We start from the raw sequence: 23,749 nt of genomic DNA on the forward strand, positions 1-23,749 counted from the left end.
TATTTCTGAAGGAGCGTCTCCACCCCCATTGTTCAGCCCAGACAGTGAGTTCCAGCGCCGAGGGCCTTCTGGCGGTTCCCTCCTTGTGAGAAGCAGAGGTTACAGGGAACCAGGCAGAGGGCCTTCTTGGTAGTGGCACCCACCCTGTGGAACACCCTCCCATCAGATGTCAAAGAAATAAACAACTAGCTGACATTTCGAAGACATGTGAAAACAGCCCTGTTTAGGAATGTTTTTCACGACTGATGTTTTAATGTATTTTTAATCTCTTGTTGGAGGCCACCCAGAGTGGCTGAGGAAACCTAGCCAGATGGGTGGGATATAAATGATGATGATGATGACCACTACATATGAATGAACTACTTCATATCAGACAGTCCACATGGGGACCACTATAGTTGTCCACATGCTTTCCTAGAGATGTGGACAAACTGATGTGGAGCCCTGCAAACCCTTCCTCAAGGGACATGGCTACGCAGAGCAGATCTGTGACTTGCTCTAAATTCTAGCAAATGGCTTTCTAATGATGAAGTGGCAATATGTTATTGACTCCGAATTTGAAGGCTTGGGAAAGGGGGAATTACAGAAAACAAGAAGTGTTTTCAATATCAGCTGGTGCTAGGAGACACAGATAAACAACGCCAAATAAACAACTTTTGTTTTGCTGAGTAGCAATAGATACTAAGGATCTGAGGTTTCTTTCCTCTTTCTCGTGTTTTGTGTGCATCTCCAGCAGCCTTACTTTACTTTCTTTTTTGCTGCTGCACCAACCTTAGCAAATGCATTTTGATTAAAACAGAGAAAGAAAATGTGAAGCAGATATAACCAGGTGTAGTATTTGTGTTCTGTTGTACATTTCTCGTAGACAGCAGTGAAAACATTCACTGCTTAAACTCCCATCAACTTATAGGGGACGAGGCAGCTTTGCCCACCAAAATTTGAATAATAAAAAAGGTGTTTGAAGAGCCACTCTATTCTTCTTATTGTAAATCGTTTTAACTGGCTTTAATCTCATCTTTTTATATTGCTATAACCCACCGTGGGATCTTACGTTGAAGGGTGGGCATAAAATGCACTGTGAAGATATTAGGGTTGGCATATATCCAGAATTTTCCAGACATATCCAGAATACTGCAATCATAAGCAGTGCCTGGGTGGAAATCGGGCGCACGCCAAAAAGAAAAGGTATGGTAAAATCCGGACATATGGCACCCCAAGTTGGTAGTGTTGTTTTGGGTGATTTTCCTTTAAAAAATAATAACAATTGATTTTACAACTATAAAGCTATAACAGTACCAAATACATATTCATATTTAGAGATTTCTCTGAATCTTCAGACTTTTCACCATCCCCTCCGTAGGTCCTATTGTCAACATTTTCAACTGCATATTATTTCATCATCCATATTTTATATCTCTTCAGATTGCCGATAGTATTTGTTACATTACAAGTGTTATTAGAATCCTGCTAATGTTTTCATCTGCCTACAGTGGTCTCCTAAATCAATGATAATGCTTTCCCATGACCCCAGTCAAGCTTGCAAAAATTTACCACTTGTCTGATAATAAATGCTGGAAATGTAAAGAGACTGAAGGTACATTCTTTCACCTTTGGTGGACGTGCCCAAAGATTAAGGCTTTCTGGGAAATGATATATAATGAAATGAAAAAGGTATTTAAATATACCTTCCTGAAGAAACCAGAGGCCTTTCTCCTGGGTATGGTCGGCCAACTGGTGCCAAAGAAGGATAGAACATTCTTTATGCTACAACAGCAGCAAGAATACTCATCGCAAAGTATTGGAAGACACAAGATCTACCCACCTTGGAAGAATGGCAGATGAAGGTGATAGACTATATGGGACTGGCAGAAATGACTGGCAGAATCCGAGACCAGGGAAGAGAGACGGCGGAAGAAGATTGGAAGAAATTTAAGGACTATCTTAGGAAACATTGCAAAATTAATGAATGTTAGAATGATGTTGGTTTAGAAATTAAGTGGTTTTCAGCTGTAATGATTAAGTAAAACGAAAAGAAAGGCTAAAAAATGAAAAATAAGGGAGAGGATTTGCTGAATTAATAATTAGAAATTGGAATACAGAAAGGGGAGGTATGAGGAGGTCGGGGAAGTAAGCTATAAGAAAATAAGGGATTGAAATTATACTTGTTTTTGTTTGCGTTTTGTTTGTATTGTTGTTTTGTTTTTATATAAATTTTGAAACTTTAATAAATATCTGATAATGCTTTCCCATTCTTTGGCAGTTTTCCTTTAAAACAGCTCAAAAACTACTCTTTTTTGCTCAATAACTTTGAACAAAACTTTAAAAAAGTGCAACAATTTTTCACTGTTTGAAATAGGGCAACCCTAATATGATTATTGTGACTATTACTGCCACCACCTTTCATGAACACAAAAAGAAGAGCTAGGATAGAACATTAAATACGATTGAGCAGCAAGGCACAAAGCAAAAGCCCCACATTTCAGCGGTAGGCTACTATTTTGGAAATGGCATTGCTGGTCACAATTTCAATAAGTAAGGGACTACCAAATGACTGACACTTGATGTTTGCTCAGATATCATTAACCATGAGCTGGGCAGTCAGATGCTTCATCCAGCTGCCTTTGTCCAGCAAACATCCTGCACCTAATGATCCAAACTTAATTTTGGAATGCTTGCTCTGAATATAGCTTTCTTTCCCCCAAACCCATCTGTTTTGCTTCATCGAAAGCTCTTAATCATTAAAAAACACACAAAAAAACAACCCTCTTAATAACGACAGCAGTGATGGGTGTAAATTAGACTGCTGAGGGACTGGCTCCCCATGCTACTTCAGTGGGATGGGATCCACAGCATGTCAAATGCAGTCGGTTGCAGGAAAAATGCAGCCAGCTTGTCAAAATGCAGCCTCCCCTCCCCTAGAAGATTGGAGAAGATGTCTGCAACCAGCTGTTTGCCGCGTGTGCAGCTGCTGATTGTGTGTGCGGGCAATGCTGTGTTCATATTGCCACATCTCATGAATAGTTGCTGTTTGCATTCTGCTTCCTGGTTTTGTTGTGCGAAAGCTTGCTTCTCTACAAAAAAGAAAAGAAAAAAAGGAACAAGGATCTCGTGCCCTGACACTTCCTGGTTTTTATCTTTCTAACCTTTGTCATTCATATCAAGCCTCCTTAAAAAAAAAAAGCCCCAAAAAACCCCAATACCTCTAGGCGAATTTGTAGCATTGCACCTGCAGCAAGCATGATGCAACTGTAGGGAGGCAATGATGCAAATTTAACATTTACTTCTTTCTGCCTCTAGTAAGCCTTTGCCCTCCCTCTCAGCTGGAGCACTGTCACCTAATTCCAAATCCAGATGGATGCCTCATTGATAGACACAGAGAGGTTTCCCCGACTATCAGGAGACCATTCCTTAGGTATTCGCTCTCACTGCCAAAATAGCAAATGATCCTTCAGGACTGTTAACCAGCAATTAGCCTAACCAAGGGATGTTTTGGAAATGTGACAATAGGACTGATGGCTTCTCCCAAAGAATCCTGGGAACTGTAGTTTGTGAAGGATGTTGAGAGTTGTGGCTCTGCGAGGCGAAAACTATGGTTCCCAGGATTCTTCAAGGGAAGTCATGTGCTCTAAGTGTGAATTAAATGCCCTTTAAAGGTGTGGTGTGGATCTGCCTAGAGTATAGAAAAAGAAGATACAGCAGGTTGTTCACCATCCCTGTGAAGCTTAAGTTCCTTTCGGCTTCGTAGTTTGATGGACAGCCACAGTGTGATAGTCTCTTGCATACTGTATGTGTATGTGATATTGGGGGTTAGGCTTTGGGGAGAAGTGGAGACAGCTGCTCTGCACCTCACACACAGAGGGGATGCATTAACTCTGGCAAACGGTTTACTTCAAAGAGAGAGAGAAATGATATTGCTACAGGGAGAGAAGGAAATTATCACTTAGCACCTGAGTTTTCAAAGAGGGCTCCTTAGGTAGTGTTTCCGGGATGTTATGGGAAAATTAAATAGTTAGCTTAGCCCTCGAGTCTGGTGCCCCACATGGGTTTCCAGGCATCTAACTTTGTCCTGAGCTCATCCTAAAAGGGGTATCAATCTGGGCTGTCTTACAACCTCTGTACTTCCCCCTTAGGACACTTGGGCTTCAACAGACTTTCAGGTTCCACAGCTGCCCCAGGCCTGTTCTGTCACCACTTCTTTATTAAAACCTGCATCCCTTTCATAACCAACTTTTTGCTCTTATTACCGGATCCGTACGTCAGATCTGTGCCAATGTCGTCTTGGCATGCTGCTCCAACCTGTCTAAATCCTCCAGTTTTCTTTCCTGACACCAGAGTTCTCTTCCTGTACCACTCAAGTGAAGATGGAAAATCTGTAGAGTGAGGTTGCAGGGCTGTGTTTTGAGTCCTACCCATGGCATGTATGTCCTGCTGATGTGATCCAAACATTTGCACAGAGGTTTCCCCAGATCTTGGAACCCTGGTATGTGTAATGTGAGTATGCTAAAGCTTCTCCTTTATAATTTCTGCTGATATTAATGGCAGGTCCTTAGCAGGAGCACTGTTCCAGAAATATGGGAATCTAGAAAGTGGAAATCAAGCGTCTTGGAAAGCCATTGGGTTCTGCTTTCCTAATTATTCCATGTTCCTCTCCATTGCATCCTGGATCACAGATTGAGAAGCAAGAGTCGGACTAGATGGCTTCTGATGCCCCTTCTCTAGAATTTTGTTCTCTTAAGTACAGAACTCCTGGCTCTTGGCAGAGAAAATCAAGGCAGCTGACAGCTACAGGCAAACAGGTGATATAATGTGAGTTTATTCTGTTTGCTCAGAATATCCGCCGTGCCTCAGAAAGGTCAGTGGCTTTGCAGGCAATCTTTGTATCTTCTTCCCGGATGTACCAGTTTGTATTCACAACAAGGAAAGATTTGTAGAGCAAACAGACGAAGACACATCTTTGCTTCAGTTTGAAAGTTCAGGTGTTGCAGTCCTGCTATTTGTGGAAGAGTCAATTACAGAAAAGAAAAGAAAGCACCTTTGTTGTTACTTATCTCTGAATTGTTCTCACCCATTCCTTCATGAGGCAAGCCCAAGCCACACCATTGCATTCTGCCTCGCTCTGGTTTGTACCTGTCATTCTGGTCTAGGGAATGAGGGAGAAATTTGAATCAGTTTGCGTTTAGAGGTGAGTTTACCTAATCCACATGTTCCGAAACAATATGGGAACCAAAACTCAGCCATCCCTCAAAGTTTGCATTTCATAGAATTGTAGAGTTGGAAGGGACCATGAGGATCAACTAGCAAAGCAGGAATATGCAGCTGTCCTATACAGGGATCAAACCTGCAACCTTGGCATTATCAGCACAATGTTCTAACCAACTGAGCCATCCAGACTTTCTCTGAATTTTGCAATTCATTCCTCCAGCCAAGAAACGCACGCAAAAATGCATTTATGGGGGGAAAGTGTGAATATTAGTAAGGATGCATCCTGATCAGGATTGGCCCCGAGGGCCAAGTTCGTCAGGTGGGCGAGGTCATCCGCATGTCAATCATGTGACATCATAGAAAGGGAGGCAGCCCTGTTAACCTGTCAAATATCCCTTGCTGGAGCAATGTTAACATGGGAGGGGCTGTGCTTCAGGGAGTGGTTTGCCCAACCCCTCTCTCAGGCACCCCCTCCATTAAAGACCATTCTAGGCTTCATTGAATTGAAATGAGTGTGGCTTAGAGTGCCTTAGGGCTGGGAGCAGAATAGGCTGCTGGTCTTCAGGAAAACGTTAACAAGAGGGGGAAATCCAAATTACTAAGCCCACATCAGTGACCTTCCTTCTCCTATGATAAGCAAGAATGCTGCTAGTCTGGATAGGCTTTAGTCACAAGTCCTGTTTTAGTCAGAATTCAAGTTCTGATACAGGGACAACGGTTCAGAAACCCAGAGAGTCAGTGTTCCACCAAGAAGGACCAAGAAGCTCCAAGCTGAGCACCTACTGCATATCTGCCTTCTTGTACATAGTCATCATTGAAGTCAGTTGGATCTACTTCTGCTTAAACCTAGGGTTACAGAGCATCTGAATTGACCAGAGAGTGTGTTGGCCTTTTAACCCTGCTGGGAATCCTGTCCATTCATCAGCACTCCCATCTCTTTGGCCACCCACAGAAACACCTGCTCCCTGGAAAAATTCTCCACTGGGCTTGCCCTTGTCCTCTTTCAAGATCTAGGTATGGGCCTGGTCAGCCTTCCCTGCTAGCATTTGTTTATTCATGATATGTAGCAGAAGTCCTTGCACAGCAGCAAACCTGCAAGCTTCCTCTTAAGACCTTTAGCACGCAATGTTGTAGCTGCCACAGGAAATTCACTCGACCATTAATGCGCACAGTAGATTATCCTGTTCATCCACAACTTGCTGGTTTACCTAACAATAACCACAAGTGTTCGTATGTAGATGGCTTCAAGCGTGCAGTGGTTGGAAAGACTCTCGCATGCATGCTGCATTTCAGTTTTAGTGACGTTTCAGCTCGCAAATTAGCAGAGGTAAACAACTTGTCCCAATCAGAGGATGCTATGGTTAATGCAAAGGAGAGCATTTTGTACAAATGAAATGGAAGCTGTCTCTGTTGGTTAATAGTCCACAAGGTACACTTGGTAATGGCAGAAACTAGAGTAGGCTGTACAATTTGGGACCATAGGAAACTGCCCTGTATAGAGTCAGCCCATTGGTCCATCCAGCTCAATATTGTCTTTGCAGCTCTCCAGGGTTTCAGGCAGTCCTACTCAGAGATGCTGGGGATTGCACCTTCTGCATGCAGTGCAGATGCCCTACAACTGAGCTACAATCCACCCCCTAATTTCAATAGGCAACCTAGAGCATCTCCAGTTTTTCTGATGTCGGGGCATCTCAAGCCTATGTGAAGAAGGAAAATGCTATACTCTCTCTAGAATGAACGATTGAAGTGTTTCTATATATAAGCAGTTATTGAGGGCATAAAGTACTAACTTAAGACCCCTGTGAAATAGGATTTCTTGACACTTTGATAGATTTTAACGATTGCAGCAGCCGTCCTAGGTACATTTACTTGGGAATAAGCTTCACTGAATTTACTTTCAAGGAAATAGGACTGTACAGGGGGCTGCCTCTGAAGGCGATCTGGAAACTTCAGCTGGTGCAGAATTCAGCCAGGGGCGTAATGAGGTGTGTCTGTGTGTGGTCTGCCCCGGGTGTCATCTCTGAGGGGGGTGACAAAATCCCCCCTGGGCGCTGATCGCCCCCAATGGAACCAGCTGCAGGCTCCACTCTATCTGCCTGCTGCCTCTTCCCCAGCTGTAGGGCAGATGAGGCCCTGCTGCACATCCCATCCTATCCCTTCCTAAGAGCACTGCACGTCCAATTCCTATGGGTGCTATGCCTGCTATGGGTGGTTTGCCCCACCCCTATGGGTGGTTCACCCGCCCCTGGGCATGTCAGGTGCCTGAGATGCTTCCTCCGCTGCTGAATTCAGCAGCCAGGTTGCTCACCGGAGCAAGATGGTTCGAACAGTAAACACCAATCCTGGCCCGACTGCACTGACTGCCAATTAGTTTTGGGGCCCAGTTCAAAGTGCTGTTTTGGACCTGTAAAGCCTTAAATGGCTCAGGGCCACAATACCTCAAGGATCTCTTCTTCGACCCTGACCTTGCCACCATCACCTCCCCCCATTTCTGGTATAGTCCAACAAGTACCATGTACCAATGCAATTCCACTGTATGTTTAGATTGGCTCTGCGATCTCTTGGGATGCTGACTTAACCAAAGGGCTGCTGCTGTTGCTGTTGCTCCCATGGCACCCAGAACTGTTGCCTGCCCATGTGGGTTGACAGAAAGGAGTCTAGAATAGTCCCTTTACTTCACGGAAAAGAGCAACTTGTCAGCATGCTCAGTTCTCACTGGGCTATTTTGAGATGTCTGGCCCCACCCATCCCTTCAAGTTCTTTTTTACTTCTGCAAACCTCAGAGGGTTCATGGACACTGGATGTCCCAAATCATCATGATTGCTTTGTTTTATTTTACAAACCAGACTTTCCTCTTTCTTTTGCGTACGGATACTTCCAGTTTTTTTTAATTTTCTGTTTCAAATTGAGTTATTCACTATTCACTAATTTCTGCAAACATTTCCACTGTGTGTTTCAGATCCCATTATTTTTTATCCCAAACATTGACTTTTATTTGCAGAGCACAAAATAAACAATTAGGGTTAATGCTGTCAATGTTAACCTTTGCTTTAATGCCATGCTTACATGACAGTGCGCTACACTTGCCAAATAGCCCATTAGAAGTCGATGTCAGTGGACTGGGATATTCCATGATCAAAATAACTACCTTTCATAGCAGATGGCGCTAAATTGACTGGGGGAAACCCACAAAACAAATCCATAGCCTGAGCATTTGATTTCTAAATGACGGTCAAAATCAGCAGGGCATGATTCAGCAAAAGGTAATCACTTTAAGCCCATGTGATTTCAATGCAAAAATTAAGCATGCAAGTAAATTTCAGCAGCTAAGTTCAATGAAGTTAATAAATAAATGCCTTTTATGTCTTCTGATACTGTGCTTTACTAGATGGAACAATTCAATGCTGCTTTTTTTCTATTTTGAGGTTGCATTTTAATATTGTATTTTTCTCTTTCAATTTTTTTGTAGTCCAGTTCAAGAACATATGTTATTGGGCAGCCATATAAATATTGTGAAAATAAACAAATAAATGTTGAACTTCCGCCGATTTGTAGACATATTTCAAGGGTACAGTTTGTCAGCCATGTTCTTGGGCTGTAGCCTGTTGGTGCTCTTTTTAGTGGAGGGTGCAGAACATTGTTGTACTCCAAATTCCATTAGCCAATGGGCAGGAAAGGTTTTCAGCACCCAGAGGGCAACATGGTCCCCATTCCACAGCCTACAGGAAAAGCTGATGATTTATGGCTTATTCAGATACTAGACCACCAAATGTTTGAAACCAAAAGAGGAGCTTATATTTATGGTAACTTCCCCCAAAAGTCAATGTCAGACACTGAAAAGAGAATGAAACAGCAAGTTTCAAAGAATGGCTAAATGTGGTTACGCCACCTTGCAACCAAACAGGTCCTTCATCTTAAAGCAGGCATATCCAAAGTTCGTTTCAGGGGTCCATCCAATCCAGCCCACCACGGTCTAATCCAGTCCTTGTGGCAGTTTATTTCCTGGGATAAAATCCCCCCAAAAGCTCAACAACTTTGGGGTAAAAATACCCAACAACTTCAATCCTAAAAAAAGGTCAACAACTATGGTTGGCCCTCACGCATGTTCACTTCATCAAATCTGACCCGCTTTGAAAAAAGTTTGGGCACCCCTGTCTTAAAGAAAGGGCATCATAATCCTAGTCCCTTAAAAAAATAATGTGACATTATGAGAATAATAGGTTGTAGCTAATGTTACTCATAGAGTAGATCCATTGGGCAATGAAGTGCTTTCCCTAGCACAAGGCTTTGCATTTGTACAATGGGGCTGTTCTTCCCTCTCCTTTCCTCACACATCCCCTGCAATCTCTCCAAATCTTCCCTCAAAGGCTGGGGAAAACCCCAACACAGTAGAAGGAGAGCACAGCCAATTTTTCTTTCACTAGCAGGAGCACTTCATTGGATACCACCCGATAAAAAGCAATAGGCACAGATTCAGGGGGTCTGCTCTGAGTAAAATTGAGTCTGGTAATTATGTATTTTGAACTTTTTTACCAACCAAGGTCCAGAGTATGGATGCCATATCACAAATTAGAGCCCAGCCCAGTTTGCACTTATTGAACCCATCTTGTCCGGGATTCAACATGTGCCCAAGCTATGACTCAGTTCTTCCTGCGAAATTGTCTGAACTTGGATTAAACCCAGATGCGTTGTGGGTTGCAGCATTCACAAACACAGTGCGACGCACGTTCAACAAAGCAAGTAAACCTGTTTTGACTTCCACCCTTAATTAGGCTCATTTAGCATCTGGAGCAGTGTCTATGTCATTAAATGAATCGGAAGGGATGGGGCAGTTGCTACAGTATAATCCTAGCTCAAGTCACATTTACTATTCCACCATGAGGCTGCCAAATGTGGAGTGAGCAATTGTGTGGTAGCAATGAGTTGCACTGACAGGTGGCTGCAGGGTAAAGTGATGTCACAATCTGTTTGGTGCATACTGAGCAGATCTGCTCAAGCCATTTTAACAGCTCATCCATCCATTTATTTTTTACTACTTACAAAATTTCTCTTCTGCATATTTTTAGATGCTCTTATGATTGATAGACACATTTTTGTAAGCAACCTCCACTAATACAATGTATTTTTGTGTGCTATCTTCACTCATATATGAGTATTTATACACATTTCTTCTTATTTGTGTATTTATGTACATATTATTAGGCAGAACAACTGTGACACAGCATTCGGTGAACGATGAATTTTGAAGGACAGCTGAATCTGGGTTCATGCATTAGTTAGAGAACTGTAAATTGGGTAGTTTCTCATTTAAATGTAGTCAATCTCTCCTCTAGGCTAACATCCCCATAATCCTTCCTCATTGCTGAAGGACCTCATTGCTGAAGAATAAAAATGACTTGAATCAAAGAATTGTAGAGTTGGAAAAGACCCTGAAAATCATCTAGTTCAACTCCCTGCTGTGCAGGGATATGCAGCTATCCCTTATGAGGAATCGAACCTGCAACCTTGGTATTATCAGCACCACGGTCTAATCAACTGAGCTATCCAGCTGACTTGTACACAGCATCAGAACCACCAATGGGCAAGGCCAATTTGTTCTGTTCTTTTCTGTTCCACCCTCTTCTCTCTCTCCCCTCTCTTCCACCTCCCTCTCTCTCCCTCTTCCTTCCTGATCACTCTTGCTAGAGGTATGAACTTTTTGGTTGCAGAGGACTTTCTCCTCACTCCTTATTCCATCCCTTTCAGGCACCTCCCCATGTTTCCCCAGCCCCTTCCCTCCTGCCTTTACTCCCTTTGGGTTCTCTCACCCATTTGAAATTAGACCAATGCCCCCTCTGCTACAGCTCTGTCCCTGAAGACCTCCAGCTTAGAAGAAGATGCTCCTTCTTTTATGAAATCAAGCAAGGTTGCCACCCTGTTGATGAGAAATCCCTAGTAAGAGGCAACTCAGAAGGCAATGAAATTTCTGTTTCAACCCCAGGGATTTGTGGAAGCATTTGTGGCTCTGGTGATGGTTGTGATGTAAGCTCAAAGGGTGACGTACAATGACTCCTGCAACCTACAGTAACATTAGAGATGTCAGACCCTCCTTGCAGACAGACATATTAATGAGGAGGATATATATTTATCCACAAAGACTTGGCTGCAGACAAAAGACCATCAGTGTGCTGTAGAGAATAATTTAATGTTCTACCATCTGCCTGAAAGGTTAGTAATAAACTATAGCAATATGAAATGAAAGCAAACCCTCATTCATAATTGCAATAATAAAAGGCTCTGGTTTCTCTTCAAAAGAAGCTTCAGAAATGATTATGCGCACATCCACCAGCACTAGAATCTAATTAATAATCAGTTACTTTTAGGAGATTGGGAAATCGAGTTTGTTTGGGGGGTTCCATGCTCCCTGTTTGACAGATAATGCAATAAAAAGGCATAAAGGCACAATGTCAGGTAGTGTTCTATCTCTCTCTTCTCTCTCTCTCTCTCTCTCAATATATTTTTTTGTGTTTTGCTATCTCAGCACAATTTCAAGCACAGGAAATTGGAAGATAGAGCAAAATTGGTTTCCCAAACGCCGCCGAAGATGGGATCATTTAATTAAACTGTAACAGAGCACTGCTTCACGGGGCAGGAAGGTTTGCTTTACCATTATTTTTATTGTTATCCTAAATGCTAAAACGTTTCGGGTTATTTGGAATGAAGATAATTTAATCCACGTTTGAATCTTCTGAGCTCTGCAAGTGTACTGGGCTGCCCTGTCTGTCACAGGCAATGAAGCTTCCATTTTGACATCCTCTAAAAGCTTCCCAATTTTGTTCAAATTTTCCCTTAAAATTAAATTTCATCCTCCTGCTTCAGTTTAAAAGGCTTTATAAAGAACACACCGTGGTAGTAAGTTCCAGGCCAGGCTTTTAGAATATTACATTTATAGTCCACCTTTTCTCCAGCATAGAAATCAAAGAGCTGTAGGTGGGATTCCCAATTGGTCTTTGGTCTGAACACTAACCAGATCCAGACCTAGTTCACTTCAGTTCAGCAAAGTTGCCATGCCTTGTGACTTCAGGATATTCTTTAACAAGATCAGCTTGTTTGCAAGGAGAATGCACTGTGGGTATTTAAATGGACTTGCCATGCTAAATATCAACACCATGCGAAATGTAGATTTTTTTCCTCAATAGTTAGGACATTTGTACATAATAAAAGCTAGAGAAGCATTTGCTAGTTATAAAAAATCATATTATGTCTTGGTGCCTTATTTTGTTTTAGTCCCATCATTTTTTATATTGATGAAGGCTTGGGTCCTCAAAAGTGGCCTAGATCTCTCCAGACCTGGGGGGAAGGGGAGGTGACTTGGGACTGAGAGGATATATGACTTAGATCTTCCAGTATTAAAGGGCTGTCACATGGAAGATGGAGCAAGCTTACTTTCTCCTGTTCCAGAGGCTAGGACCTGAACCAATGGTTTCAAGTTACAAGAAAGGAGATTCCGACTAAACATCAGGAAGAACCATCTAGCAGTATGAGCTGTTGGACAGTGGAAAGGACTCCTTTGGGGGTTGTGAACTCTCCTTTATAGGAGGTTTGTAAGCAGAGATTGGATGGTCATCTGTCATGGATGCTTTAGTTGAGATTCCTGCATTACTAAGGTTTGGACTAGATGACTGTTGGAATCCCTTCAAACTCTACCATTCTATGATTATATGATTATCTGGTTCTGTCGATGAGTACTGCTCACTGTGTAGGGACCCAAAGGGGGTGTATGTTTTTGAATCCCTGCCCCCCAGGAAGCATGAATGGCTCCAACATACAAAGGTTTTCACCCAGGGCAGTGGCAAGATTGGGGCTGTGCTGGTGCAACAGTGGAGAAAATATGGTTCTGTATATCCCTGGCCTGCCCTGCCCAACCCATCCCCATTCATCCCTATCCTAGTAACCTTCAGCAATCCTATTGGAATGGTTGGCCTGTCCCATGACATGGGCCAACACTAAACAACTTGGAAACAGAGGCGGAGCAAGCCGATCGGGCGCCTGGGGCAGCGCGTGTGCCCTGTGCCCAGGGGTGGGGCCAGCCACCCATGGGGTGGGGCCATCTGGGGCAGGATGCTTTACGGGGCCTCGGAGGAGTCTACCTGCTTCCTTCCACTCAGGCACCCTACAGCTGGGGGGAAGGCGGTGGGCAGACCGTTTGGGGCAGTGCAGAGCCTGCGGGCGCCCAAGCCACTGTGTCACCACCAGGAAAGACGCGTGGGTCTGGTGCGCTGTGTGTGCCGCCTGGCATTTTGTCACCCCCCTCAGTGGTGACACCTGGGGCACACCACCACCACCACCACACCCCCTTCCTTTGCCCCTGCTTCAAAATTCTCAGCAAGGCATAGTTAATCTCTAGCCTGTGAAAAACATCAAGCAGATGCTTCTGGCAAATCACAAGACAAGTTAAGGTTTGGTAACCTCCCACTGTTTGTCTCCAGCTACCCCTGGAGTAGTTCTTTGGAGATTCTTTGTCATCTCATTCTTTGTAAAACACCAAAGTGCCACTTTTATGAATGTATAACTCTCCAAGAATATAGAATTTCCTTTGGGGGGGAATATCGCCTTCACATCCTTTGATGCTTTTGGAGATGCAATGCTGATTTCCTGGAAGAAAGACTCTTTGACAAATTAAAAATACCAAACTCAATTTTTAAAAAAAAGAAAAAGAAAGAAAGGACGGAAGGAGAAGAAAATAGCAGCCTGCACTCAATGCTTTTATCCAACGCACACAGCTTAGGCCTCAGACAACAAACAAAGCACAGAGGAGGAAGCTAATGGCCTCTGGCATATACTCACCAGGGAGTAATGAGGAAATTCTTAATACAGAACATGAATCTGTATTTGCATTGCCAGCAATTAGGTCATAGAGTCTCAGAGGATTCCAAATAGAAAAGCCTGTACAAAATGGCTTTCTTTTCTCTCTGGATGGGTTTCCGATATGTTCATACTCTGTTCCGTGGGAGTCTTGATGGGCTGCAGTTACATCAACCACATGCTATTCAGCTCTGTGAAATTGATCTTCCAGCAATTTCGGGGGCTTCCTAAAAAGCAGGTGTTCTGGTTTTTCCTTTTTGAAATATGGCAACCCTACCTTCAGAAGCCACAGCTCCATATACAAGTCCCTCTTGCTTCCCTCTCCTTATGAATTAACACCGCCCCCCACCCCTCCACATTGTATCAGGGAAGCCTTTTCTGGCTGTTCCAGTCTATAATGCCTGCACATATCGCATGTGTTTTGATTAAACACTGATCACGTGCCTTATATCGGCAAGTGTAATCATTCCAAACATCTGGCACATCCAGTTGTGGTGTCATGATCCAAGAGACATCACTTAATACCTCTAATGTGTTTGTCTACTGTTCCATTGATCAAAGCTTTTCCTGCATGCGATGCAAAGATCATCTTCTCAGCTTTTGACCCTTGATGTTGTCATCATCACACCTGAGATGTTTCGCTGGAAGAGATGAGCAAACTTGGCTGTCAAATGATTGCTTAGTGAAAGGAGTCAAAGGAAAATATTAGCCTTTCTGGAACACGAGTCCTAGAAACTCTCAAGCCTAAGTACTAATCACTTCCTTGGAAGGAAGTCCCATTAGATGTGATGTTGAAATAAAGGTAATCAGGATGAGACACTGTTACAGTAACTCTAGCCTTTGATGTAATAGCACGATGACCCTGAATGTTCCTTGTGACGATTTCATTTTGGAATTGGATCTGGTGAATTTTAGCAGTGCTATCTCATGTGTGTTTTGCATAAAAACAAGTCCTTTTGTGTCTAATGGGGCTTATTCCCCAGTATGATCAGCATTGGCAGAAAAAACACCAGGAAGGCTGGGGAAGAGGATGAAATTACCATCATTGTCACTCCACTCTCTAGAGAGAGAGAGATAATGGAAGGAATGGTGAAATTTCCAGCCTGGTGAGAAGACCCCCTCAGCTGCATTTAAGTCAGGCTACTGTGGCCCTCTGGAATTCAGCAAGACAAGGACTAGTGACATGGGTGATGATGATTTTGGATTAATTTTGTTTTTGTTCTCCCTATGTACAAGGTCTAGATTATTGAAATACAGTGGTACCTCAGGTTGCATACGCTTCAGGTTACATATGCTTCAGGTTACAGACTCTGCTAACCCAGAAATAGTACCTCAGGTTAAGAACTTGAATTAAGTTCGTAACCAGAGGTACCACTTTAGAGCAATTGTGGATTGCTTTCGTTTACTTTGGAAATGTGGTATATAAATGAACTAAACAACAATGTAAGAATTATAACTTGAATCTGCTGGGTCAGGCCAATGACCTAAATAGTTCATCATTCTGTTCTCACAGTGGCCAACCAGTACCTGACTACATGGCCTTTCAGCATCCTCCAGACATTGCAATATACTACACCTACTTTTTTTTGAAGAACCATACTAGGCTGAAATGTCCAGCTTGCAGGGAATAGCCTTAGAGGTGCTGAAACAGAGCACCCGTTCTCTGGAAGTAGGGTTGTCTTGCCAAGCTCCTCATTTTCTGAAAGGACTTGGCCACTGGTAGCTGGGGGTGGAGAAGAGACAGCTTCAAAGGAACCTGCACATTCCTTTCTGTGTTTGGGTAACCTAGTTTTGGGAAGAGAAATGTCAAACAAGTCGTTTTAACTTTGATAAGGCCCAGTGGATGTAAAAATGTTCCCATGTTCAAATCACGTAAGTTGGCGTCTTATGTAGGAATACGGAAATAAACTTTATTTGTGCTTGCGAATGAAGGTCTTCAGCTAGTCAGATCAAGGTCACTCGTTTCAGTGCCAAAGCACACTTGACTCCATAAAGACGAATGACCTTTCCATCAGTGAATTGGGGAAGAACTTGGTGTGACTGTTCACATTCTTAGGGTAGAATTCAGCTTAGCCCTACGTGGGGGGGTGCATGTGGGTAATGAGGTCTGCTGAGGCAATGAGATTTTCCACCCTCTCCTCCTGCTGTGTGGCCTTTGTTTGCCTTCTAAATCTCTTCTTGGAGTTACTCTAACCCTCCAGAGTAGATTTAGAGGGTATGGGTGGAGGAAAGGCAGGGGAAGTCCCATTGCTCAAGCAGACCTTGTTCTGTGTATCTAACAACTTAGTTGAATGCCTCTCTTGATTATGCAAAAGATGCAAACTATAGACTTGACTTGGACCGGAACCCCAACTCCACTTTCCTGAGCCTCATTGAAATAAATAGAACTTAGTCCTGAGTAGGGATGTGTGTGTGTGTGTGTGTGTGTGTGTGTGTGATAAGACATTGCTTTTCATTTTGCTCTGTATTTATCACGTTTCCATTCTGCTGCAGTTCATCTTCCACCCAAAAGCACATCATTCATTTTACTTCCCACTGTGGTGAAATTTCACAGCTTACGTAGTTTATGTCATTACAGTGGTACCTTGGGTTAAGAACTTTATTCGTTCTGGAGGTCCATTCTTGACCTGAAACTGTTCTTAACCTGAGGTACCACTTTAGCTAATGGGGCCTCCTGCTGCCACGGTGCGATTTCTGTTCTCATCCTGAAGCAAAGTTCTTAACCTGAGGTATTATTTCTGGGTTAGCAGAGTCTGTAACCTGAAGCATCTGTAACCTGAGGTACCACTGTAATTACCTAAATTATGTGGTCGTTAAGTTATTCCACCACATTCATTTCAGTGCAAAGGAAACATAATGCCTTTGGGGAGAGGGAGGGACACACTATTAACTACCGTATTTTTCGCCCTATAGGACACACTTTTCCCCTCCAAAAATGAAGGGGAAATGTGTGTGCATCCTATGGGGCGAATGCAGGCTTTCGCTGAAGCCTGGAGAGCGAGGGGGGTCATTGTGCACCGACCCCTCTCGCTCTCCAGGCTTCAGGAAGCTATCCGCTAGCCATGGGATACCCAGCTCTCCCAAGGCTAGCGGAGACCTTGCCAGCACCCAGAAGCTTGGGGCACGCTGAGCTCTGCACGCCCCAAGCTTCAGGATTAGCGCAGAGCACCTGGGGGAAAAAATAATTCCCCCTTTATTTCCCCCCCAAAAAACTAGGTGCGTCCTATGGGCCGGTGCGTCCTATGGGGCGAAAAATACGGTATGTATTGTTTGTGGACTGAAAGCACACAATTCCTGAGTGCTGCACACACAACTGCATTGAAGCCAATCATATTCGTTGCATTGATTCCCAGTCTGGACATGGGATGAGTAAGTCAACACCTGCCATTTCTGCTGTTGTTTCTGTTTTCATTATAATTTTCCAACTTCCTTATATCTGAGTAGCTTTGTGATGTTATACTGCTTTCCCCCAAAATGCTTGTTTTATTCTTTTTTCAGATAGCAGAACACAGTCCTGCCATGTGTGATGCAATAGAGCTGCTTAGGTGCTGGTGCAGATTGGTGGTGAGGTCAGGGCTCACACCACCACTAATGTCGTTTGGTGTTCATTTCTGGTTCTTGGCATTTATTTATTTGATTTGTAGACCGTTCTTCGTATATAGATCACAGGGCAGTTCGCAACATAAAAACACATGATAAAAAGCACAAAGTATGCAATAAAAACAAGAAGAAACCAAACCAATAACTGCATTCCGCCCACCCCCAATCTTCCAATATACCCTGCACAGAATGGGGAAGGATATGGAACAAATTGGTGTTTTTTTACAATAGCATGATGCCAGGAAAAAATAGCACACTGGTAAGCACTTTCAATGGGGAACAACACACCCTCAGGAAATCTTACCATTGCAAGAAATGAATATCTGCATTAGCAAATAAATGCCCTGAATGTGAAATACCAACCAGCATTTGGGCTTAAAAAAAATCACCCTAATGATAATCTCTGACATTTCAAGGCGAATCTCTGCACTTGTCCTCTCCAATGAGGCGAACAGGAAAGCCCTGCTTGTTCTGCAGCAGAGAAAAAGCATATGACCAAATCTTTCAGACAAAGCTGGCTCTGAGTTCAAGAAGACACTTGGCAAAATGCCCACTGATTGGGTCCCAGTGATGAGATTCCTTAGCAGCAGTGGTGGGCAGCCACAGAACGTTGGAATTTACTTGCAATGCTCTGTCAGGGGCATTGTGGGAAATTTAAAATGATGGCTTGCAGACTCAAGTAGGAGTAGGTGGGCCAGGCAGGACCCTCAGTGCTGGTGGTTCTGGGTTTCTGGGACCCTTCCACCTGCTAGAGGATGTTTAGAGATGACCTTCAATCTGCTTCCAGATCCATTTTATGTGATCACATGGGCTCCCCAAAACAAGCATAGATAACTGGAGTGATTCAGGGTTGCTAAAGGGGGTTGTGGTGGTTGGGCAATAAGGAGAGGAGGGGAGAAGGAAGTGGTGCAAACAAGATTCTCTGCCTGCATGTCTCCATCTCCCCCACCTCGCCACCAACCTTGTTTCTGTTAGAATTCCTGCTCCATGATTGCAGTCTTGGAATTGTTGCCTTTCACATGACGGTATATGTTTTGACTCCACAGAGTGGGAAGTGATGGAGACTGGATGTTTGTGTTACTGTGTTCTGTGAAGTGGGACTATTGTCCTTTGTTCATTCTCTTTGCTGTCTGATGCTAGAGAGAGAGGGAGCCATGTTGCAGTGCTCCGTGTGTGTTTATATGTAAATAAAGTAGATTAGCCAAAATGCTGAGTTGCTGATGTCTGTTACACAACTGCGCAAACTCTGCAGAACCCTAAGTGAGTTGGTGTCGGTTGGCATCGGTCACTGTGATGTTCGGGCTGAAGAAAGCTTTTGAAGCTCCCGAACGATTGACCAGGAGGGAGAGAACATGGCAGTCAGGCATGTGTCTCTGCCAGGGTCCTACTCGAGTGTAGGCTGAGCTCCTGACAGTTTCATCAGGGTGCTGAAACTTGTCCTCCAATTTCCTGAAAGTTTTCTTTCCTGAAAAAGAGGACCTTGTCTTTCCGTCTTATTCATAAGGCGCTTTAGAATGTCTTTAGAATTTTGATAGCTCTGGAGCTCAGTACGGTGTGTGTGTCTTTTTGTTTTCGTTTAACTTTTTTCTAGCACTGCAGCACTTTACTATCTACCTGTGCTTCCTGATCTGAAAAATGCCCCATGGGAATTCTCTCATAATGCCTTCCATGAGACTTCAATTGAGGTATGGGAAACTGGAGAGGCAGGCTAGAGCCTGTCTGAGATTGGTGCACTCACTGATCTCAGTTGTTGTTTTTTTAAAAATAAATTTTATTAGTGTTTATAGAGAAAAATGCAAAACGATATCAAATATATTTTCTATTTTCAAATATATAGTCTACTATCTAGACTTGGACTTTGATCTAAATACAATAATAATAATAAACCAGAAAGAGAAGGACGGGGGAGAGGGAGAAAGGAATAAAGAATGAGAAAGAGAGAAATAAAGAAGAAGAAATAGAAAAGAAGTTTTAATATAAAGAGAGAAAAATAAAATTCAGAAAGAGACTTCCGATTCTTCATCTGTCCACTGTATATAAACAATATTCACTTCATCCACTTCAATATAACACCCAACAAAGCCACTTTCTATCTCGTTTCTGATCTTGTCTCCAAGGTAAGTATTTTTTGTAAACGTAAAAAATATTATTGCACTAATTTATTTAATAGTAAAAAGGCCTCACTTTAACTTCCCAAACCTTAACAGCTGTCGGGGTGCAGGCCTCCCCTCCACCCACCCACCCACTTCTTGCCCCCTGTCCATGCACAATAAGTTTCTGCCCCTCCACTTGCTGCCCCCTCGTCTCTCCTACCCAACTGCCTGCCTCCTGGCTCAGATGTGCTCAGAAATTGTGCAGAAAGCTGGGAGACATGATGGGAGAAGAGGGAGGCACCCAGCTGGCAGGGAGGTGGCTGCCCAGGGGAGGGAGGGTAGGAGGTGCCAACTTGTAGAAAATATTGGGGGGGGGGCTGACCTCCCTTAAATTTTTGTTTGGGTGATCAAAGGGACCAGCGCCCCATACAGTTGGCACTTATGCTTCTTGACTTCCTATAGGTATCTGGTTGACCATTATGAGAGCCGAATGTTGGATGAGATGGCACTTGGGCCTGAGAATTTCTCTGATATTTTCCTACCCCTTTGGTTCTTTTCAAATGCAATTTATCTTCTCATTAATTGATTAAAACACAGAGGAGAAGATTTTCATATGGCACTAGAAGTAAGCTGTTTCTTGTATAGCTTAAAAAAAAAATCAAAGCAATTCCAATATGGGTTTCAATCTCCTCTCCACTGAAGTCAGTAGCAAAGCAACCAATGATTTTAACAGGTCTTTAACTGTACACCCCTGGGATTGTGCTGACTCATGAGTTTAAGGCACCAGTTCCTGACTCAGCGACACAAACCCTTTGCTGACTGATGCCAAAGGGACATAGAACTATCCATTATGATTCCATGACAGAAAATTCTCAAGGTGATGAAAGCGTGAATCAAATAATCTGCATTTTGAGTGTTTAGTCATGTTCTGCAAGTGGTTAAATAAATTAACTGGGCACTGTTTCAGAAGAGAGCTTTCAAAGAATGGTGTGATTCAGAGATGATGCAAAGGTTTCTGAAGTTACAGCCAGCCAGATAGTTTGCTTTTGGTGATAGTCATGACTGGAGATTTTCTACTTCTGGAAAAGCTGGAAGAGCGGGGGGTGGGGGGGAGAGCATGGTTTTCTTTTGGGGTGGGGGTGGGAGGGGACAACAAATAAAATTATGGCATTTATTTGAACATCATTCAGTGCTGAAGTAGTTTATTGAAAACCCAGACTTCAAAAACGGAGTTGTCTTTGTGGTTGGGCAAGGACAATTACTGGAAACTGGGAAGAAAGGAGCTCATGGTAACTGGAAACAAGGCTGGCTCTACCATTAGGCAGAATTAGGAAAGGATATTTAGATATCTGCACTATGCACAGAAGTAAAAGGTAGAGGTAAAGGTAAAGGAACCCTGGACGGTTAAGTCCAGTCAAAGGCAACTATGGGTTTGCGGCACTCATCTCGCTTTCAGGCTGAGGGAGCCGGCGTTTGTCCACAGACAGCTTTCTGGGTCATGTGGTCAGTATGACTAAACCGCTTCTAGCATAAAGGAACACCATGATGGAAGCCAGAGCGCACAGAAACGCCGCTTCCCTTCCCACCGCAGTGGTACCTACTTGCACTGGCTGCTTTTGAACTGCTAGGTTGGCAGCAGCTGGGACAATGGGAGCTCACTCCATCGTGGGGATTCGAACCGCCGACCTTCTGATCAGCAAGCCCAAGAGGCTCAGTGGTTTAGACCACAGCACCATCCACGTCCCAAAGCAGCTATGGACCCCAAAGCAGCCAAGTGCTACCTGAGTTATTAGTATACTTACTTAAATGAGTATACTTACTTAAATGTAAATGTGACTACAAACAATGGAATTCTAATATTTTATCTTCCTGCGTTGTTTCTTGTCATCATTTCTTCTAATCCTCAATTGAAGTGTACTGGCTGTTCAATGATAAAGCTATTCTGCTACCCTTTGATATAATGAGTGATACAGTGGTACCTTGGGATACATATGCTTCAGGTTACATACACTTCAGGTTACAGACTCCGCTAACCCAGAAATAGTACCTTGGGTTAAGAACTTTGCTTCAGGATGAGAACAGAAATCACACAGCAGCAGGAGGCCCAATAAGCTAAAGTGGTGCTTCAGGTTAAGAACAGTTTCAGGTTAAAAACCGACTTCTGGAACGAATTAAGTACTTAACCCGAGGTATCACTGTAAAGTAACCCATTACCAGTGTTGAATTGCCAACCTGGCAGACTTTTGGATGGGAGAATGGAGGAGGCGTCAATGCTGGCCCACCCAAAAGACACATTCAAGCAGCCACCTTGGGCAGCCACCTTGGGCAGGCAATGCCCCCCGTGAGCACCCCACATGTCCTTGCCACCACATGACCCTGGTAAGCGAGACTTTGATGGGGGTGGGGGGTGGGCACCTTCTCATTTCACCTCAGGTGGTGAAACAGGAGAGGCCACCATCTTGTCCTTCATTTCAAGCAGCAAAAATATAATGTTGAGCAGGCTTCCTCAACCTTGGCCCTCCAGATGTTTTTGGCCTACAACTCCCATGACCCCTAGCTAGCAGGACCAGTGGTCAGGGATGATGGGAACTGTAGTCTCAAAACATCTGGAGGGCCGAGGTTGAGGAAGCCTGTCATAGAGCATGAGTTCTTTCCACCAGTTTTCCAGGCTGAAACCAGCCCTATTATTAGGCAGAGAGAGCAAACCACCTCAGACAGTGGTAGCAGCTCCTTTTGAGCCCCATGGCTCTCCAGCGTTTCAGACTGGGGACATTCCCAGACCTTTCCGGAGAGGCCTGGGATGGAACCTGGACCTTTTGCAGATTCTCTACTATGAGCTGCTATTGCCCTTCCTTCCTCATGTGCTTTATAGCACATTGATCTCTCACTCTCACCTGTCTGAGTTACACAATGAGAGAAATCTATACTTGGCTTTTAAGGCTCTGGATTAAACCAGCCTACAAACATATCTTTAATCTTTTCTTTTTTTTAAAAAATAATAATTGGTGTGATTACTAGAACAATTGCCCTTTTAATGATCTTTCTCATTGATTATTTATTTGGATAACAGAGTTTGAGGCCATTCCTTTCCCCCCTCTTTGAAAGCAAGACAAGAAGGCTACCTTCTCTTATTTATTCACATTAAACAGTTTGGTAAATGCTGGGCACTTTATAGGGTGAGATCACAGTTCAATGTGTGGCAAGGGATTGGTAAATCAATCAACTTTTGTTTCCCTTATTCTTCCAATCTTATGTGCAGTTCTTCACATTTCCACATCAGTGGAAATGTGCAAATGCCGTGGAACATAGGAGGGACAGCTCTTTCATTGGAAGTTGGGGGGCTGACCCCTGCCCCCCACTTGGCACTCCTGCTCCAGGGGTTCAGGCAGGGGTCTACCTCGAGGTGTCTGAGATTGAACCTGGAACCTTCTACATGCAAAATAGATGCTCTCCCATGAGCCATGACACAGGTTTTAAGAGAACAAATCCAGTAAATGTCAAATGCTTTAATCTACGGTACTTCAGAACTTGCCCATCCTTAACTTTTGAAAGATCCACAGCTTGCAAAAGGCTGCAATAAAACTTCCCCTAAGGAAGAACCAGGTGGGTTATTTAATATATTTATGTTTGCAGCTTTATTCAATTTCTTTCTTTTCGTTTTTAAACCATGACTAGTTTCCCTGCAGCAACCAAAGAGGTGTTGCAAAATTCTGTCCCTTACAGGAGCTTCTGGCCTTCCAAGCCCTTCCACTGCTAAGCAGCCTACACCCCTGAGCCTGCTTGCAGACATTGTGACTGAGTGCCCAATCTAAATGCATCCTGCAGTATATCTAAAATATAATTAGGAATACGTAACCCAAGGACACGGGCCTCAGTCATTCATCTCCTGTGTGTGTGCTTCAATCACCCCTTTTCCCATAGTGAGGGGATAGAAACAGAAAAGGCCACTGGCTGCAATTTGGTTGGCTTCTCATGACTTAATCTAATGTTTGGGCTGAGTCATGCACTGT

The sequence above is a fragment of the Podarcis melisellensis genome (assembly GCF_964234715.1).
Source record: "Podarcis melisellensis genome assembly, chromosome: 11".
Classification (NCBI taxonomy): domain Eukaryota; kingdom Metazoa; phylum Chordata; class Lepidosauria; order Squamata; family Lacertidae; genus Podarcis; species Podarcis melisellensis.